The sequence below is a fragment of the Dipodomys merriami genome, unplaced genomic scaffold (assembly GCF_024711535.1).
Source record: "Dipodomys merriami isolate MVZ:Mamm:240054 unplaced genomic scaffold, mDipMer1.0.p SCAF_46, whole genome shotgun sequence".
Taxonomy (NCBI): Eukaryota; Metazoa; Chordata; class Mammalia; order Rodentia; family Heteromyidae; genus Dipodomys; species Dipodomys merriami.
Genome location: NW_027206024.1, coordinates 651584 through 670203, shown reverse-complemented (window position 1 = coordinate 670203; position 18620 = coordinate 651584). Strand labels below are relative to the sequence as shown.

Genomic DNA, 18620 nt, shown 5'->3' with positions numbered 1-18620 from the left:
GTAGTATTTAAAAATCTGCTTTGTTAACAATATTATATGGATAAAATTGGGGGAATAAACTCTTCCATCTCAGAACATTTTTATATGTTTTTAGTTGTAAAAGTACTGTACAGAGGGGTCACAGTTACACACACACACACACACACACACACACACACACACACACACACACACACATTTTCTTGATCCATTCATGTACTGAGGGGCATCGGGTTGGTTCCATATCTTACCTATGGTAAATAATGCTGCAATAAACATAGTTGTGCTTGTAGTTTTAGTATGGTCTTGTTTCTGATCATTTGGGTGAATGCCCAAAAGAAGGATTGCTGCGTCATAGAGGATCTCTATGTGGAATCTTTTGAAGAACCTCCGTTCTGCTTTTCAAAGGGGTTGACAAGTTTACACTCTCACCAAGAATTCAGTAGTGTTTACTTCTGGCCACATTCCCTCCAGCGTCTGTCATTGTAAAAATATTGAACGCTTCAGGAATTTGTGTGTCATCCTTCGAAGGAGCTATGCTCATCATCTCTGTATCATTCCAGGTTTAGGGTATGTGCTGCCAAATTGAGCACAGAACTTTTTTTTATATATAAAGTGTAATTGATTTTCTTAAATTAGACACTTCAACAAAAAGTAAATGCAAAAGAATGGTCATGAAATATTTATTTCTTACATAAGCACATATTTAAGAAGAAACTCAAAATTGATATGTCAAAAACAAAGTAATTCCAAATATTTGTGGTTCAAGAGATGTGTAGAAGGAGGAGTTCAATTATTCTCTACAAGGCACCTGTCATAATGAACATTGCAGCAAGGGTTAAGGTTGTTAAAGTTCTAATGCTTTAAATGGGTTTAATTTTGGGAATTTGCTTAAATATGCCAAAATAGGGACTGTTTGGCAGGTCATAAAAATTTTCCATGAAGTAGTTAAGATTTATGGTAGCAGACATATATTACTAAGTATTTATATTTCAGAATTTATAGAAACTTTACTAATGAGAAGTTGCAAAGTCTTTGTTTAAAGAAGCAGAGTGAAGAGTTAAGAATTTGTTAACTACAATTTAGAGCTTCCTTACTTTATATGTTAGCGAGCAACAAGTGAAGATATAAGCCATATACAAATGACGAGATGAGCCATAAATAGTCATCTTAGTGGGTAACTTTAAAGACTACTCATAGCCTATAAAACTCTTGTTGAACATCATAATCTTAGCCAGTTTTAAATGTACAGGAATATGAGAATATAGTAAAATCTAATATGTAGTACACTTCAAATACTGGAAACACGTAACTGGTTTATTTTTTATTTTATTAATCATGAATATTTAATTGTTGTTTTTATTTATTTGTAGCATTGTTTTCCTTGTAGTAATATAATACAAAGTTTTGTAAATTGTCTTTTGGAGGTACTTTGAGAAAGTTACTGGGATGGTCAACCATTTTTATAGGTGCATGTGAGTTTACAAATAGCAAATTTAAGAACAAAATATTGATTAAAAATTTTATCAAGTAGAATCTGAATCAGGAGTGTTGATAAATGTCCACACCTAAAATCTTAGCCCTAGGGTGAAGCAGACGTATTACAGAGTTGAGGCTACAAAAATGAGAGACTGTATTTTGTTTTGTTTCTGTTTTTGTTGGTCATGAGGTTTGAAATCTAGAGCATGTGTGCTGTCCCTCAGCTACTCAGCTCAAGGCTAGCGTTACCACTTTTGTCACAGCACCACTTCCATCTTTTTCTGATATGTGGTACAGAGGAATCAAACTCAGGGCCTCATGCATGCAAGACAAGCACTATACCATTGAGCCACTTTCCCAGTTCCTGAGAAACTGTGTTTTAAAAAATCATCTAAAGAACATTTGTTTTATCTTTGGGTTATATATTGAAATATATGAATATCTTTTTATATTTTTGTGAATTATCATACTACTAAATTTATATTAACTTCAGCCACTTTATTATTCTCAAAGTCATGAAATATCTCTGAGAGATTGCATCTGTGAAAATTGTTTTTGCAGTTATAATTTCTTGAGTAATTTTTAGTTTTTTATCAAAAGCACTTTATATTTTATGTTGGTGGGTTATTGTACATTAAATACCTTCAAATGTACATGTAGAATCTAAAAATAGCTGTATGAATATTCTCATACAGCTCTTATTTATCTGTTATGCACTTTCAGTATTATGATATTTCTCTCTATCTTTCACTCTATCTCATTCACTTGCTTTCTCGTTCATGCTCCATGTCTGCTACTTAGCATTTCTGCTGGTGTACTATTATCTTTCAGGATCCACTGGTTTTGGGAGAACATGATAGGGACCATCAGTTACAATGGCATTCTTTAAGAGTTATAGCAGTGATGTGATATTATTCTTTACAATGCTAAATGGCAAAACAACAGATCTAAAAATTCCTTTTCACTTTTACTATTATTATAAATTTTATCTCATAGGAATCATTGGGATGGATAAGATACTTTATCCTTTTACCTAAAAGATATTTTTTCTTTTATAAATAACCCATTTCTTTTATTATCAGTAAGTAAATACATGTAATGAAAATAAAGCTATCCTATGGATAGATTTTCATCCCTGTTCACAGGGATGAAAAACAAAGTAGTGGCAGAAGTGAGTACAAAGGATAACCATCATAGAGCAAAGATCCTCAGAGCAGTTTATCATGTACACTTTGTGTGAATGACAATGTGCAGGAACTATAGATTAAATCACTGAACAGCTGATATATACGCACATATATTATGTATGTATATTTTTTATATTTGCATATATGTGTGTATATGCCCTTATATATGTACACATGTATGCTCCTATACACATGAATACACACATACATACACACATGTATACCTGGAGAAAGACACATAGTTACAGCCAACAAAAGTTTCACTACTTGATGAATATGCCTTAGACGGAATGCTTGGAACCAAATATGTTGAAGATGCATTTTTCTCTAGAAGTATTTTTACCACTCCTCTTATCTCTTAAAACTGATAGGTTTTGACAGATTCGACTTGCAAAATGCAGTACAAGTGATAGCAAGCCACTTGGAAATCTCATTAAGTAATGGTCATAAGGTGTCTCCCTGTTTCCCACAGAATGCTTGCTCTTGTAGACATTCTCAACAACCAAAGTAGCTGGAGAATACTCTGGTAAAGAATAACGTTATAAGGCTTTAAATGGCATCCTTCTTTGAGCTATTTTCCAACAGCTTGCATCAATTCCTAAGCAGATGAGTGAGTCCTCAGAAGACTGGAGCTCATGTCATTATTTAACCAACCCATTTGAAAAGTCCTATGTGAGAAATGCTGACTGAGGTCTTGCTGATTTATTGGTCAAGAAAATAAGAAAGAAAACTGCCACACGTACTCCGGTGGAGTCTGCTTAGCATGGGAAACCTGCTTTCAGATCTGAGAATTGGGCTTCAAAGAGGCCTACCTCCTGAAAAGGCTGGCAAGCCCCTGGGAAAGATGTGTTCCTGTTTTTCTTTTCTGTGCTGTATAGGAGTGCCTATTAATATTTTACTGTTCCTGCTGCTTGTTCTACTTACTCATGCTCAATGTTCCTTTATTCAAGGCTCTTTCTTGGAAGTGTTGACGACTCCAACATCTGATGAGTGTCCTGAGAACATGACTAACTCACCAGAGTTAAGTGCTACCCTAAAAGCCCCTCTTATGGATGCTATTAGACAAGTCATATGGAAATATAAATGTATTGGGGGTTTCATGACGTCACTTCAGCAGAAGGAATTGTTTGTAAGAGATTTACAAGAAGCTGTAGGCACGTCTAGAGCAGAAAGAGTGTATGGCTATTGGAGACTTCCCTTTAATCCTAAAGCATATACAATAGATGCAGGGAGCCGGGGCGAACGCCATTACAAGGCGCCGCCCACTCCCTTGCAGCTTTGAGGTCCATATTAGACAGTGCTTGGCGGGAGGGTGGGTCCTGGGCTTTGCGCGTGCGCGAGCCACGTAGAGTACCCAGCCAATCCCGTGGCACCTGGTGACGGTGAAAGGCAGATGACCAATGATAGAAAGACCCGTGTTCCTATTCCCTATATAAGCGGCCATGTTTTGGGTGCACACTCTCTCGCGCTCAAGCTCTCCCATCAATTGAAAGGCTCTCCAATAAAGCGTGATCTGAGAAGACTCCTGGTGTGGTGGTCTTTTTTTCTCGCTGGCCGAGAAGGCGTTCGCCGCAAGTGGTGCCAAAACCCGGGACCCGCGCGAGAGGCCGTACAGGAGCCAGAATTCAAAACGCGGAGAGGGGACGTCGGTAAGTATCCCCCGGTATGCTGTTCACTGTAGATTTAGATATTTATTGTTTGCTTGCATTGCTTCTTCCCTTGTGGCTTGTCTTTTTGATGATGCGCACTTGCCTCGAGGAGGTAGGGTTTGATTTAATCCAGGAAGGATGCAAAGTACTAACATGGCATCAGGATAGTCTATCAGAGTCAGCATCCAGTAAAGGGGAGGAAAATAGACCTAAAAGAAAAAGGGAAAAAAGACAAAAGGATCCTAAAGAATTAAAGCAGGAGGGACTGCAGCCCTCACAAAAGGAGAAGGGTCTTAGGGAAGAGGGGGTCTCAAGGAGACCCCTATGCCCTTCTTTAAAAGCAAACCGGTTCTCAGCCCTACATGTGGAAGGGCGGGACCAAGAATGCAGTGATCTTGTGAGTGACTCAGAGGAAGAAATGTTAGAGGAGGAGGGAGAGCAGCTCGATCCAGCTGATAGTGAAGACTTAGAAGAGGCTGCGGCTTGAGTATGAGGCAGACAGATATGGGGGGTGGTGCCCCCTAGGGGTGGGAGTACCGCAGCAGCCAGGAAGAGGAAACGGAGCTGGCCCTCACCCGTTGGCCCCCCTGCCGTGCCCGCCGACGGTGCAGAGTCACTTTATAAAAGGAAGCACCTGGTCGCAGTTAGCAGCCGCTTTTCCAGTTTTTGAAAATCCAATTACTAATGAAAGAAATTTTGAGCCGGTTTCCTACTTCCAGCTTAAGGATTTAGTTGAGGCAGTCCGGACTTATGGAGTGACGGCTAATTATACCACTGCCCTGCTCCGAAGACTGACCGTCAATGCTATGACGCCCACGGACTGGTTTGAGGTAGCCCGTACCTGTCTCAATCATGGGCAGTTCCTCGATTTCCGGTCTATTGTTCAAGACAAGGCTCAAGCCCAATACAGACAAAATGTCCGTGACGGGTACCGGGACTGGACCGTAGATATGCTTCTCGGGCAGGGACCCTACACGGTAGACCAGACAGGATATACCTTTGAAGTATACCGCCAGGTAAACGAGATCTTTTACAAGTCCTGGCGGGCCCTCCCAAACAAGGGAGAGATGGCTGGCAATCTAACAAAAATCATGCAGGCCCCTAATGAGCCATTTTCTGATTTTGTTGCCCGTATGCTAGAGACAGCCGAGCGGGTGTTAGGAAATCTGGAAACAGCCATGCCATTTGTACAGCAAATCATTTTTGAACAAAGCACCAAGGAATGTCAGAGGGCAATTACCCCAGTAAGAATTCAAAGCCTAGAAACTTGGTTAAAAGCCTGCAGAGAAGTAGGTGGCCCCCTGACCAATGCGGGGCTGGCGGCTGCTGTCTTGTCGGCTGCCGGGGCCACAAAAGATAGTAAAGGGAAAGGGTGTTTCCGGTGTGGTCAGTTGGGACATTTTAGACAACAGTGCCCACAAAATGGTGGTCCTGCGCAAAACATACCCATGCAGCCAAGGACTCCAGCAGTGTGTCCTCGTTGTAAAAAGGGAAAGCATTGGGTCAACGAGTGCAGGTCAGTTAGAGACATCAATGGACATTTTATCCCCCAAATTACTCAAAACGCTGATTCTGAACCAGAGCCAAAAAACGGGAAGGAGGGCCCTCGTCCCCAGGGCCCGAAAATTTATGGGGCATTTCAGACTCTGGGTCCCGGACAGCACCCGCAACAACCTCCCAGCCAAAGAGAACAACCTCAGGCTCCGCAGGGTTGGACCTCTGTGCCACCTCAGGACGGGTATTAACAGAGCAGATGGGTGTACAGATTGTGGAGACAGACATGACAGGACCCCTAGATGAAGGCACTGTAGGAATAGTTTTAGGACGCTCCTCCTCCACAATGAGAGGATTAATAATTTTCCCGGGAGTGATTGACCCTGACTATACGGGGATAGTCCTCTGCCATGTCCCCCATGGAGTGGTGTCCATTTCTCCCGGGGATAGAATCGCACAGCTCCTGCTTTTGCCTTCTCTTCATGGCAACTTCCCTGCTAAGGAGATAGAGAGAGAAGATAAAGGGCTAGGCTCCACTGGAGTCGACCTTACATGCCTGTCCATAACTTTAGACCAAAGACCCATGCTAACTCTCCAAGTGGAAGGGAGAAGATTTGAGGGACTGGTGGATACAGGGGCAGATCGAAGCATCATCCAAAGAGGGGAGTGGCCAAAGCAATGGCCAACTCAGAAATCCTCCCAGACCTTACAAGGGCTGGGCTATGCCGATGCCCCACAGTTAAGTGCAAAAGAATTGACTTGGAGAACAGACGAAGGCCAAGTTGGAAAAATGCAGCCATTTGTGGTAGACGTCCCTGTCAATCTTTGGGGAAGAGATGTGCAGCAACAGCTAAAGCTAACTTTAACTAATGATTATTCTGAGGCCAGTCAGAATATGATGAAACAGCAAGGATTTGTGCCAGCCTTGGGGCTTGGTCGGCGTCTCCAAGGACGCAAGGAGCCGATAGAGCCACTTCCTAAACAGGACAGGAAGGGTTTGGGTTTTTCTTAGGGGCCTCTGAAAACAAAGCTTCCACTGAAGGTGGGATACCCATACCTTGGTTAACACAAAAGGCGGTGTGGGTTCCTCAGTGGCCCCTCTCTCGAGAAAAATTGGAAGTGGCTCAAACTCTTGTCCAGGAACAGCTGCAGCTGGGGCATGTTGAGCTTTCAGTGTCATCTTGGAATACCCCAATTTTGTGATTAGAAAGGCCTCCGGAAAATGGAGATTATTACATGACCTTAGAGCAGTAAATGCCCAGATGCAAATTATGGGACCCATCCAAAGGGGACTTCCATTGCTCTCTGTGTTACCTCGAGAGTGGCCTGTTTTAGCTTTAGATATTAAGGATTGCTTTTTTTCCATACCTCTTTATGAAAAGGATAGGGAGCGCTTTGCCTTTACTTTGCCCTCTGTTAATCATGAAACCCCGGATGCTCGCTATCAGTGGAAAGTTCTCCCCCAAGGGATGGCTAATAGCCCAACAATTTGTCAATTGTTCATAGGGGCTGCATTAACCCCTGTCAGGAAAAAATTTCCAAAAGTATGGATTGTCCATTATATGGATGATATCTTGTTGGCTGCTCCCTCGGTAGAGACTCTTCATAAAGTGTTTGAGCGGATAACGGAGACCTTAGCTGATAAAGGACTGATTATTGCCCATGAGAAGTTTCAACAGACTAGTGTTGTTCAATTTCTGGGAACCATTGTTTCTCCTACTGAGTTTAAACCACAAAAACTTTCCATTCGAACTGGTCATCTCAAAACACTTAATGATTTTCAGCAATTGGCAGGAGATATTAATTGGATAAGGGGGTTTCTTAATCTCCCTCGGTCAGAGTTGTTACCTTTATTTGCCATTTTGGAGGGCGACCCTGAAGTCACCTCCTCTAGATCCCTAACACCTTTAGCACTAAATTCCCTACAAAAGGTTGAGGCAGCTTTGTCTAGGGCTCAACTTTCACGGGTTGATTTAAAATTACCTATCGATTTATGTATATTAAAAACAAAAAATTATCCCACGGGGGTTCTTTGGCAAAATGGACCCTTATGGTGGCTCCACAGCAATTCTGTGGGAGCAAAAACTGTTCAATATTTTCCTGAATTAGTGGCTAAGCAGGCAATTTTGGGTATAAAGTATTGTTTGATGCACTTTGCAAAATTTCCAGATAAATTAATTATTCCATACACCCGTGAGCAAGTTGAAATTTTAGCAGCCACAGTGGATATGTGGGCAATTCTTGTTTGCTCGTTTCCCAATGTAATTGATAACCATTATCCTAAGCATCCTCTACTTGCCATAATTAACAAAAATTTAGTGTATTTTCCTGTTGTCACTTCAAAGGAGCCCTTGGTTGATGCTCTGACCATCTTTACGGATGGATCAAAATCTGGACAAGGTGCCTTTTTTGTTCAAGGACACAAATAGTCGGTGGTCTTTAATTTTCGGCTGAATGCCCCACAGGCTGTTGAATGTGTAATTGTGCTTGAAGTTTTTAAAAGATTTGATCAACCTTTTAATTTATTTTCTGATTCATTATATGTTGTAAATGCCGTTGCTTCTCTTAAAGTTGCTGCTTCAATTAAGCAGGCCAGTACAATTTCTAATGTTTTGTTACAGATTCAGTCCCTTATCTTAAACAGAAAACACTCTTTCTATATTGGACATATTCGTGCCCACTCTATGTTGCCGGGCCCGATGGCAAGGTGTAATGATTTGGTGGACCAGGCAACTCGGGCTGTGGCTCTGGTCGCTGCTGATCCTGTAAAATTGGCAAAAGACTTTCATAGATTGTATCATGTACCTGCTAATACCCTTAGGAAAAGATATAATTTGTCCAGGCATGTGGCAAGAGATATTGTTAAAGCCTGTAAATCCTGTGTTACCTTTCTTCATCCTCCCCATGTGGGGGTAAACCCCAGGGGGTTGAGACCAAACGCCCTATGGCAAATGGATGTTACTCATCTGACAGAATTTGGTAAGTTAAAATATTTACATGTGTCTGTGGACACCTTTTCTGGTGTCATTCATGCCACACCTTTGGCAGGAGAAAAGGTGTCTCATGTCAAAATACACTGCTTAGAAGCTTGGGCAGCTTGGGGAAAGCCCCTTAGACTTAAGACGGATAATGGCCCTGCTTATACTTCCCATGGTTTTCGCGCCTTTTGCACACAAATGCAGGTTGCCCACACCACCGGATTGCCCTACAATCCTCAAGGACAAGGTACAGTGGAAAGAGCTAATAAAAGCATAAAAGAAATGCTTCAAAAACAAAAAGGGGGAATTGCTGAGTCAGCGTCCCCCAGGGAAAGACTTTCTCTTGCGCTCTTTACCCTTAATTTTTTAATTCTAAATGACAACTATCAGCCTGCCGCAGATCGGCATATGACAAGAGACCCCATGGATACTAAAGACATGGTTATGTGGAAGGATGTTATTAATAATAAATGGTATGGACCGGATCCGGTAATAACGAGATCCAGGGGAGCTGTTTGTGTTTTGCCACAGAGTCAAGAAGTACCTCACTGGGTGCCAACGAGACTGACCAGGCCAGTGGAGACTGCAGAAGAACCCCCTCTTGAAGATGCCATCCACTCGTCTCCTGATGCAGCTGATCTTAAACCAATGATGCTGTGGGCTGTTACAATTTACTGACTGGGCCTCTGCGGTGTCCTTTTTCAAAGAGCGGGTGGGAGTCGGGATGTTTTTAGCCTGCTGCCTGGGAGGATGCGTGGTCTGCCTATGGTTGGTCTGTTGCCTTCGAGCCCAAACCAGAAGTGACAAGGTTGTTATCTCGCAAGCATTAGCCGCTTTGGAGAGTGGATCCTCACCCCAGATCTGGCTGTTGGCCCTGAGAGGCAATTAAGCCTTACCATTCTGCATAGCCTTAGCACCCCGAGGGATCAGGGAATCCCATTGCACCGGGACAGGTATGCAACTTGCAATTTGGGACAGGATGCGAGGCAAGTGCACTGCACTTGAGGAGGACCATCTCCTCAAGAAGAGCATGCTGGGTTGCAAGTGGGTTGATGCCCAAGATCCCACCTCTGCAAAAAAGGCATCGGACGGGTCTGGTCATCACTGGGGAAGGCGCGCCCCTCAGGTGAAGGCCAGTGCAAGGTCCTAATGTTTTAGACAGAGGCCCAACCTCTACTCTTACCTGTTGCCAAAAACAAAAAGGGGGAACTGCAAGGAGTCGGGGCGAACGCCATTACAAGGTGCTGCCCACTCCTTTGCAGCTTTGAGGTCCATATTAGACAGTGCTTGGCGGGAGGGTGGGTCCTGGGCTTTGTGCGTGCGCGAGCCACGTAGAGTCTCCAGGCAATCCCGTGGCACCTGGTGATGGTGAAAGGCAGATGACCAATGATAGAAAGACCCGTGTTCCTATTCCCTATATAAGCGGCCATGTTTGGGTGCACGCTCTCTCGCGCTCAAGCTCTCCCATCAATTGAAAGGCTCTCCAATAAAGCGTGATCTGAGAAGACTCCTGGTGTGGTGGTCGTTTTTTCTCGCTGGCCGAGAAGGCGTTCGCGGCAAATAGACTCATATAGATATCGTGTGGATAAAAAAGATGTAGAGGGATATATAGACCAAAAGCTAAATAAGATTCTTAAAAGTTGGTAGATGGAAGGTGGCAATAGCTTATCAGAAAAAAAATGGTGGGATCCTCCATTATCTAGAGGACCCCAAAGACTTCCCCCAGATCCATAGCCTTTTACAGGTGTGTACGATAAGGATGGCAAACATTGGGAAAACAACTTAGAAGAAAGAACTTCCTATTACTATCTTTCATTTACTGAGAGACTTGCTAGATCTAGGACTCCTTGGTGCTTACTATCAAAGAAGGAACAAGAAAGATCTTATGAGACAGTTAAGGCCTCTATGGAGAAGAGTAAATGATTATGTGAAAGGGTTACAGAAAAGACACTATGAGCTTGAATTTGATATATGGCCAGATTTAACTAAGTATACTGACTATCATGATTTTGGGCCACAAATTGGGGACCCTCTAAAGAATGGCAAAGAAGTACAATTGCTTAGAAAAGATTTGAAATGCATAAAGTACAAAACTAAACAAAAGTAACTATGAAGTACTAGAGTTCATGCCTTTCTGTTCAGCACCTTGCCCATATGCTCTGGTTAATGGTTAATAGGTGATAAATATCGAAACCAATTGTATTTCTTAAAAATAGAGGTAAAGCCGAAAACAAGTGCCTATCATCATAGCTCGTCATCCAAAAAACAAGATCAGGTGACCAGCTGGTGACCACCCCAGAACAAAGCCTTGCAGCTTTGTGTAACCTTTTGCCCTTTCTCATGGAGACTTTTTCTATAAAAGCATGTTATCCTCTGCAATAAATCACACTCAGAATTCACTCCTCTTGTGTGTGCGTTGTCTGTTTGCCATCTCCCCACCTATTCCAGTTACCTCCACAACGTGTTCTCCGTCGTCCTGACAGAGCCGTTCCGCGGCAGAAAACATTTTAATGCATTAAAGTTTGAAAATAATTTGCAACCTGTTAATAAATGTGTAGAACACAATTATACCAACTGACAAAAGATGATATGCCTTTCATTTATGTGCTTTTGGGCTTGGTGGGTGACTTTAGGTGTGTCTACACAAGTAGAATCAGCATGAAACAAGCCAGCATTTTTTCATTTAAGATACAAGAAAAGGATACAGGTTGACCCATTGTAACAATGAGATGTACAAAACACTCTATCAGAGGAAGGGTGGAGGGAGGAGGTGGGGAGGTGTGAGGGGAAGGGTTGATAGGGGAAAAACAAAGGAGGGGGGTAACAGTGCTCAATAAGAAATGTACTCATTAACTTACGTAACTGTAACCCCTCTGTATAGTATCTTCACAGTAAAAACATATATATTAAAAAGATACAAGGAAAACTTCTGTACTTATAAGAAGTTGTATTTGTCACTCAATATCAGTAAGGTAATGGTATTAGGACCACAGGCATATTAAAATTTTGGATGCTCAAAATCTCTGCATAAACACAGTATTTTATTTACATTAGAATATGCCCAGCACCTAGTGCAGTGTAATTGCTATGAAAAATTTTGCCACATTCTATGTTTGTAATAGAAAATAATAGTATATGCACTCCCACCAACAATGCAGGAGGGTTCCCTTCTGTCTACATGGAAATGGAAAAACTTGGAAAGAATTATATTAAGTGAAGTAAGCCAGGTCCAAAGAAACATAGGTCCCATGTTTTCCCTTATTTGCAATAACTTGCATGTGTTTGAGATAAGCAGAAACAGTCAGATAAGTTGATGTTAGGCAAAATGAACCACAAGATAAAGATTCAAATGTTTTTTCTTTCTTGCAATCATTTCTAATATATTTATAAGATGATATATTTGTTGCTTTGTATTACCCTCCCCATGGTATAACCCGTTTTCACTGTATTTGATGTTGGTATAATTTGTGGAGGTGAAGGGAAAAACAAATAGTTTAAATAGGGATAGAGGTGAACCCATTGCAACAATGAGATGTACAAGTCATTATGACGAAAAATGAACTTTACAAATTTGGTGGGGGTAGGAGAGGGCGTGGGGGAGAGATGGATAGGGATGGGAAGGGGAAACAAAGGAGGAGACAACAATACTTGATAAGAAATATACTCAGTACCTTGCCCATGTAATTGTAACCCCTCTGTATGGTATTTTCACAATTAAAAATTTAACAAAATAAAATAATACTTTAAAAAATTATATGCACTATCAACATATACAAATTTTTTCACATAATTTTTGTCTTCATTTTGTGGATGGAATTGGGAGAGTAATTTTGAAAAGCACAAATTTCATCACCAAGATCTGTCTGCAAAATACAACAGGGATCTAATACAGCATTATTGAAAGATATGGAACTCTGAGGAGAAATACTTGAATTGAGATATTATCAGAAAGTATAAGCACGCAAGGACTTTTTAGAAATGCTGCTAGATTTCTCATGGAGAGCTTTCATAACACTTTGTGAAACACAAGTCAGAACCTCACTGAAGTGTAGACAGTTTCCCTCACCTTTATGTCAGGCTCAGTCATTATAAATCAACATATAGCTAATGTGGAATAATCCTCTAATAAGAAAACGATGATGGAGTGTTTATATGCAGAAAAGCTGGGAAGACTATCTTTTTCCAATTAAGACTGAAAGATTGACCCCCATCCTATTGTCCCAGGCCCATACAGACTCCAGGCAAAATCCCAGGTATGTGTGAACTCCATTGAAGTACAGGCAGGACAATCCACCTAAGCCCAGCTGTAAATATTCCATTATGGGCCCACGTGAAAGTCCCCCACCTTCCTTGACCCAGGAGCTTTTCATTAAACTCTACCTTCTTGTTCAGACCTCCTATAAAAAACCAGATCCTGTCCCAGCTCCTCACACAACCTCAATCCTGCAGGAAGGGCTGTGCCCCTCGCTGTCTGTCAATGAACAGTTCTCGCCTGTTGAGTCTGATCGAGTCTGGCCTATTCATTTTCCATTCTACTCCATTTTTCTAACATATGGTTCCTACATCCAAGAATGGAAAAGTGCGAGGAATAAACTGGATGCCCTCTACGGAGGGGCAACCCACCTCTTTGTCACCTCTCATGGAGCTTCTCTGCTATTTTCCTCCTCCTTCCAAGGCCTTTCTGCATCGGGAGTTCAGAGCCCTATGAGTTCACTTTGGGCTAAACAGCCTCATGAAAGACCTCTTGGCCTTGGCCTTTGTAATTGGTGCAAGCAGGGGAGGGCCATTCTGCTGTGGCTTGCAGTATTATTGACCCCTGCATAAACCCCCTATTCTCTCTCCTTTACCCTGTCACTGGACTCTGATCTCTAGGCAGGAGGCTTTATGCCACTTGACCGACTTCACCCACCACCTGAAAGCCTTCAGGACAAAGTAACCAGCCTAGTCTGTGGAACAGGGGCCCCGACAAGGACTGCAGGACTCCAGGAATCCCTCCCTTCCTTCCTGTCTGTGGGGATCTCTTCCTGTCTGTGGAGACTCCAGGAGTCTCCACTTTCCTGACTCCCTGACTGACCACCATTAATTAGGACCTTTGGGCATGCACTCTATTAATTATTGGGTTCCATCCGTCTGCCTTCTCAAAACACCAAGGATGCCTGGAGAAGTGGGACAGGCTCCAAAATCCTACCAAATTTTCCAAATAGTCTCCCAGAGACACCTCATTAGCATGCCTGCAGTTTAATCTTAAGACTCTGGGCTGACTAATTTACAGTAAAAAAAATGTTTCATATATCCCTCCCCCATGGTATAACCACTGTTTTCACTGCATTTGATGTTGGTGTAATTTGGGCAGGGGAAGGGAAATAATTTTAATAAGAATACATGTGTACCCATTGCACAATGACATATACAAAATGCTATGTCAAAAAAATGAACTTTACAACTTTGCGGAGGGGGTGGGAGAAACATGGATTTGGGAGGGCAGGGATTGTAGGGGGAAAAAAAGGAAGAGGCAACTATGCTAGGTAAGAAATATACTCATTACCTTTCTCATTTAATTTTAACCCCTCTGTATGTTAATTTCACAATAAAAATTATTTTTTTTAAATGACTTGTTTTTCTACCAAAATCTGGTCTTCTTACCATGGCCACCACTGGCCTAAATTTGTAACTTTAGGTTTTAATTTTAATGATTTAAACAATTCTCCAACGAAATGATGAGGAATCCAAGGTACCTTAAACATAAGCCCTCCTCTATCTCTGCTCCAGAAAACTTGCCCTCTGCTTGTTCTGTTCTGTCCACCAAGTCCTTCTCTGACCTCTACTCCAGAGGTCCCCCTCCCTGCTCTCCTGCCTTACTAACCCAGCACTTCTCTGCCAATAGCCTCGCAATCATCTCCTCTAAAAATGTAACTCCTTATCTTATCGCAGCTCAGTCTGTCTCTCACCCACTTCTCTCACCCCCTCCCTTTCTCTCTATCTCTTTTCTTTGATGACCTCCAGCACCAAAGATCCTTATCTCCTTCCCTGCTCTTCTAACTACACTCTTGCTATTTGCAGTTGGTCCAGATTTTCTAGGCTAAAACTATCTGTTTCAAGCAAACTCCTTCTGCTAATCCCTGTCCCTCTGCTCGCCTGTCTGCCTGCCTGTGTAGCTGACACAAGGTAGGGGTGGACTTAGGCCTCCAAAGGTAAAACAACAAGCTAACAGCCCTGTTAAATATCACTGTAAACAAACTACTCCATATGTATACATTTCTCAACCCTTTTCTATATCTAATACACCTTTTTCCCTTCCAGACCCTAATTAAATGGGTCCGCTACTCTGGACCTTTCGCTAATTGTCACTGACAGTGGATAGCTGGCAAACACACTGAGGACACTCCTCTCTCCATTTACCACCTTGAAATCCCATAATCGGAACAAACCAGTCCTTGTACTTTTGGGGACTTAAACAATAATCCAATCCTTTTCTCTTTCCTGAGACAACTCAGTTCAAAGTCTAGATTCTTGATTTCTCCTCAAGGAGACTTCAGAAGAGAAATCCCACCCTCTCACTTCTTCCAATAACTCTCTCTATTCAATTACTCAAACACACATTTCAATACCTTCATGATGAAGCCACATATTCCTTTAAATGTCTTCAGGTTAAAAGTTCTACCTATTCTCCTTACAAACCTGTTCAGTCCCCCCCTCCCCCAATTCTGTCTACAAGCCCTGGAAGCTGACACCTAGGAAGAGACAAAGGCCAAATGATGGGTTTTTCTATAACCCCCACTCTTCCATCAACCTTACTGCTCTCTCCTCTTCACTCTTCTAGGGGTTAATATATTCAATTCATATACTAATCTGCCTCATCACCAAAATTGATTTAAAGATTTTCTGCTTTTTTCAATGTTTATTTAAGGGTGGAAATTATTTGTCAAAATTTGCCCTGCATTTTTTGGTATTGCCTAATTTTCTGACATTGACCACGAGGTTTTATCATATTGGGCAAAACAATATCACTTTGCCACTGGAATTCCATAAAACTTATGGCCGATTTTTTAAACAAAAACATTGGTTTAAGTGTGTGTGTGTGTGTGTGTGTGTGTGTGTGTGTGTGTGTGTGTGTGTGTGTGAGCATGTTCAATATAATCTCATAGTACATAAAAACTGTGTAAAAAGTAATCTTCTTCTTTTTCTTAGTACTGATATTTCCTATCAAATGTGCCATTTGTTAAAAGAAAACATTTTTATCGAGGTAGTAGTAAAAGGAATGAAACCCAGCTCAGCTCCTAGCCAGCTGTGAGGAAAAAACACCAGTAAAGAGTTAAGAATTGTCTTAAAATATTTGTTCCACATATTTGTTTCTGTCTTCAGAAAGTTCGAGTATGTAGCAGATAGTATGAGTATGCCTTAAAAGACAGCTTTTACTCCTCTGTACAGTATGTTCACAAATAAAATAAAATAAAATAATAAAAAAAGACAGCTTTTAAGTCATTATGTAATAGTTGGCTGTGATTTACATTAAAACTAGCATGTAATTCTATATGTCCATCTAAATTTAAGTGTCTTTAACAAGTCTGTGTATAAATTTGTAAGCAACTAAACAGGAGATTTGACAATTCATCCGAGGAATGTAGTCTAGCCCTGATCCTGCCTGGGACCATCCTACCTCCATCATGGTACACTGGACTCCTGTTTGACTCCATCACACACAGATGATTCTTGGTAAAAGACTTCTTCAGATTTACAAAAACAAAGACTCTTGCGGGACGCTCTCTATCAACCTTACCCATCTAGATCTGAAAAAGTCAGCTATGTTGTTATGCTATTGAAGCATGTGAAGGCCAGGAGTGCTCCTGTAAATTTTGGTTATCAGGTTTTCCAGGCAGCCAAGCTGTGCTCAAACTCTCATCCCATCTATTGAGTTTTGTCATCAGTTTTAGAATGTATTTTTGATCAATTCTTGATAGTTTGAATGTAAGCTCTACTTGATCCCATAGATCTCCTTGTTGATTTAATTGGATGTAATAAAGGGTTTTTGTGGCAAAGATTGCAGTTCAAAGCCAGGCAGGGAAGAAAAATCGCTCTGAGACTCTATCTCCCAACTAACCACCACCAAAGAGCCAGGCTGGAAGTTGGCTCAAAAATTAACCAGCCAAATGCTAAAAGTCGCCCCATGATTCAAAGTGGTAGGGCACTAGCCTCGAGCAGAAGTGCTCAGGGAAAGTGCTCAGTCCTTGAGTTCAAAGCCCATATGCCATGCACAAGCACCTAGACCCCCAGGAAAAGGTGGAAAAGAGTAAGAGGAGATGATGTCACATCAGCTACTCTTTGCCTGCCCTTTCAAATTTAACCAGAGCCAGGAGGTCAATAGAAATAAGTTGAGAAGCTTGTCCATCTAATATCGATATCTGTCTAACTTCTAACTGGACAGTATTTATATTCTTGCCTTTGTTACCTGCTATTATAGGAAATGATCAAGGTTTCTCACCAACCCCTTAAGTATTTCAATATAGCCCTAGCTTCTGACTAGTTATGGGCTCATGACCTAATTGGAAATGTTCTGGATTGTGCTCAGGTTGTGTTTTCCTGTGTCACTGACATCAACAACTCCTTCCACCTTGCAGTCTTTTGCCTGATCTCAGCATTTACAAGTTTCTCTCTAACAGGATAAAAGCCCTCAATCAGGACCTGTGACCAAGCCAAGGCCATCCTATTACTACAGGCAACCAGAGGGTTTGCATACACTGCCCTGGACCCAGCACAGACCGGGAACTGAAAACCCAAGCCCCATTGACTTCTCCACATCCCAATGCCAGCAGGAAGTAACCAGAAAAGACCACGAGGCCCCTCCTACTTTATACTCCTTCAGGGTTCTAAATGATGGGAATCTGCTTTCTTCTCATAACACCATGCTACTTCCATCTCAGCCCAATTATTTTTATGTACCCAAAGATCCTATAAGAAGAACTTCCCTCTCCCTTTTTGGCCCTCTCATTTCATGTATCTAAGGGTGGAGTATGAAGGGTTGACCCCCACTCTGTTGTCCCAGGCCCATACAGACTGCAGGCAAAATCCCAGGTATGTGTAAACTCTTTTGAAGTGCAGGCAGGGCAATCCACCTAAGCCCAGCTGTAAACATCCCATTTGGGGCCCAACTGAAAGGCCCCCCACCTTCCTTGACCTAGGGGCTTTTCATTAACCTCTACCTCCTTGTTCATACTTCCTAAAAAACCCAGATCCTGTCCCAGCTCCCTTGCACAAGCTCCAAACCCACTGGAAGGGTTCTGCCCCTCGCTGTTCCTCAATAAACAGTCCTCACCTGTTGATGATCCACTCCAGCCTATTCCTTTTCCATTCTCCTCCCTTTTCCTAACAAGGACAATCTGCATTCCATGATCCAGAAGAGAGAAAATTAGGTAAACATCCATTTACAGCCTTCTGAATAATTCTGATTCTGCTAACATCAGTTATCTAGTCATACCTGTGTCCCATTAAAAGGATTTTAAATTTTAAACTTAAATTTAGAATGAAATTAGTTCCAATGAATTACATTAAGATATTTAGAAACAACTGAGAAACCTAAAGGTTTGTAATATTTTTTATTGGAATTGATGTGCTTGATAGTTGAATATGGTTCTGTATATTTTAAGCAATTTGCAAAAAGAATGTACAAAATAAAATTTACACTTGCAGCAGACTTGACACATTAAATTTTGTATATTGAAAGGAACAAAATCCTCAAAAATGTGTCAATGCTGTCCTCTTATTTATCTGTAAAGGTTTGTGCTTCTGGTCTCTTACTATTTAAACTTCAAAAAATGTAGTGTTTAGATAGTTGTGCAAAGGGGTTTCACTTCATCACG

At 41.6% G+C, this 18620-nt stretch overlaps 1 non-coding gene across 1 annotated transcript; it reads right to left on the bottom strand.

Moving 5' to 3' along the window:
* Nucleotides 1–466: 466 nt before the first annotated feature.
* On the bottom strand, nt 467–572 carry LOC138808638 (U6 spliceosomal RNA). Its single transcript, XR_011366543.1, has one exon. It is a non-coding gene; the product is annotated as a U6 spliceosomal RNA (small nuclear RNA).
* Between the last annotated feature and the right edge of the window lie 18048 nt (nt 573–18620).